At 32.8% G+C, this 3104-nt stretch overlaps 1 long non-coding RNA gene across 1 annotated transcript in view; it reads left to right on the top strand.

Moving 5' to 3' along the window:
• The window catches only part of LOC127984011 (uncharacterized), an 8472-nt gene extending 5959 nt beyond the window's left edge, over positions 1-2513 (top strand). Inside the window, exons 3-4 of the long non-coding RNA XR_008160523.1 lie at positions 784-844; positions 1989-2513. This is a non-coding gene — a long non-coding RNA (uncharacterized LOC127984011). The remainder of the gene's footprint in view (positions 1-783; positions 845-1988) is intronic.
• Positions 2514-3104: the final 591 nt, after the last annotated feature.

The raw sequence follows: 3104 nt of genomic DNA, 5'->3' as shown, positions 1-3104 counted from the left end.
GTAGGGAGTGTGATGGATAATAGCATGGTAGAAAACATGCCCAAGAAGAGACTATGCCTCTGGTCGAATGGGCTCTTCCTTGGGGCAGTGTATGCAAGCGAAATAGCATCAACTATCCATTTGGAAAATCTCTGCTTTGTGACCAGAAACCCTTTAGTGTGGCATTTGAAGAGTTGTTCATAGATACTAACAACTTTTACTATCTGTTTTTTAATGTAATTTTGATGTCTTCAGTTTTATTTCGGATTTAGATTTTTAGAGCAACTTTTTCTTGTTTTTGTTTCATGCTCTTGTGCCTTGCCTTGGACTTTTATGTCACTTCCTGTCTCCTGTGGTGTTTATAATCAGTTTGTAGTCTGTTTGCTCATTGGTTCCCCTTGATTAGTCTCCCCAGGTGTGTCTTATTATCTTGTTAGCCCCGTGTGTGTGTATATATATATATATATATATATATATAGCCCTAGTTTTTCTTTAGTTCCTTGTGAGTTGTCAAATGTAATGGTTGTCTTTTTTTTCCAGTCATTCTGTTGTTTGTTCCTGTGTAGTCCCATATTTTGGGTCAAAATAAAGTCAACTGAATGTAGTATGAAACATTTTTTTTGTAATCTTCTAAATGCATTGTTTTAGAAGCATTTCTAAACAGAGTTCCCACAATGTTTTTACGACCTAAATTGGTTACCGGTTGGGTTTTTACTAAGAAAACCAAAAAAGAAATCAATTATTTCCAATCACACAGTCAGCGCTAAAATCCATTGATCAGACCCTGTCTACTTTCATCCGCAGGGAACTGGTTTGTTAACAACTCATGGACCGCTGATGGTTTTTTCCAGCCGGTGAGCCTTGAGTAAGTGAACACACATTATCCAGCTGATTGAACCACTGAGTAATCACAATATACTGCAGTTTCTCTTGGGTCTAGACAACACCTTCCCATGAGGCATTGCTGGAACTGCCGTGTAATGAATAGAATATACTGTTAAAGCATATAATCACTTAAGCATGGCGTGATGGCAGATATGTGTCAATAATTTATTCTGCGGTATAGATGTGGCTATCAGTGGCAGGACTATATTACATCATTTATACATCAGAGTGATAAAGTAATGTGAAAATACAGTGTCAAATAAACCCGTATCAGGAAGAAGGTGATGCTAATGGGATTTCATAAGCCTCAAATGTAGATTTTGGTTGTTTATGTAAAGAAATATTACAATGTTTTAGCATTAATCTTGAATTCTTTCAATATGCATCACAGGTGTGTTTCTATCAGCGTCAAATGTGTCGCGTTCAATCAGGATCTAGAGTATGAAATATGTTTTCTAATATTAATTGTCTCTTTAATGTCAGTCTTTATTATGTATAGACAATATTATATTCATTATTATGTTAATAGCTAACAATATAATTTAAAACACACACACACACACACACACCAAAACCGCTCAATTTTGAACTAAAATTACAGGAAGAAAATAATAAAAATGCATCATTCTTAACTAAAAATCTAAATAGAAAAATTAATTACAAATATTTGTAAAAACTTTTATTACATCCCTGTAATATTAAAATATCTTAGAACTGAATGTCTTATAACTCTTATAACTTACTAAGTATTTGGTCTTGTTTACTAGCATAAATATCTAAAAATTCTTGAATCAGAATGCATTTACATTTACAATGTACAAGTAAATTGACTTAAGATATTATGTTTTTTTTCTGTAAAAAAAAATAATAATAATATTTTGATTGTTTTTCTTAGAACAAGTTAAATTAAGATTATTTTCTTACCCTTTTTTAAAAAACAAGACTGAATATCTTAAATCATTTTACTTGTCAAGTAAATGCATCTTGATTCAAGAACGTTTAGATATTTATACTAAAAATACGTAGTAGGAAACTATTTTTCTTGCGGTTGTAAGGTTGTTTTTTTCTGATATGTATTGGCAGATATGTTTATTTAACACAATTTAGATTTTCTTTTCTTACAGTGTCTGTAATGGGAGCACTTGTTGGTGTATATTTGGGACAGTAGTGCACTCATCAGTGAAATGCGTCGCACCTGAACTCAGCACCTGCTGCTCTTCAGCCGAATAGACACGAGCTTCAGACTCACACCCGAGATAATCAGATGGCTTTTCATGCTTTGATTCCTCTCATCACTGAACACACAGGTCAGACACGCATGAGCTGATTCTGTGCAGGAAGCTGGATGTGCTGTTTTATGAATGAATGGAATCGGTCAGAGGTTCATAACTCGCCAAGGAGCTTCTTCTGCTTTGATGAATCTGTTTTCTCAGCTAACAAATACATGTTCCAAGAAGGTTTTGCTTACATCCCTGTTTTGTTTCTGAATGTTCTCTGAAGAATCATGCTTTTAAAAAAAACACACATTTTTACGCAAATGTTACATTGTATCATTCTAGGCAAAATCCTTGGAATGTTACATTTGAAAGTTCTCAGAACTTTCAAAATGTCTGTTTTATTTATCATTATTATTTTTTAATTGACATGGTCATGCGAACGTTAAGGGAACATTCCATTTTAGAATTCTTGCAAACATCACGTGAATGTTACTTTTGAATCAAGGTTCTGAAGAATATAGAAACATTTTAAAAAAGTGTTACATAGTAACATCCCAGAAATGTTTCGGTAAAATGTTGCACATATGATGTATTGATAACATGTCTGTGCTTTGCATTATTAAAAGCCCAGATAACCTTTAATGCTACCTAAAATAAAATTAAATTGAAAATAAAAAAAAAATCAATATTTTCATGTAGTTAAACTCAATATATTAAAATAGCTAAAACTAAAACTAAATAAAATGAGTAAAAACTGTATAGATAATTGTGTTGATAATAAATAACATAAATGACGAAACGCACAAGTAATTTACTAAATCGTTTTACTAAAATACTGGAAAAAATGCTAAAATGTACAGACAAGCGTTAAGACATTATTGAAAGAATCCGTTCGTAGGTTTTTCCAGATCCAGAGAATTACAGTAACAACCGGACACCGTACGATTCAAGCACATGCACTATTTATAATCCTCAATCCCTCGTGTAATCTGACCTGAAAACGACATCAAGCATCAGACCTCT

Source organism: Carassius gibelio, chromosome B20, assembly GCF_023724105.1.
Source record: "Carassius gibelio isolate Cgi1373 ecotype wild population from Czech Republic chromosome B20, carGib1.2-hapl.c, whole genome shotgun sequence".
NCBI classification, from domain to species: Eukaryota; Metazoa; Chordata; class Actinopteri; order Cypriniformes; family Cyprinidae; genus Carassius; species Carassius gibelio.
Note: the sequence above shows the minus strand (reverse complement) of the source record. Positions and strands in the feature narration are given on the sequence as shown.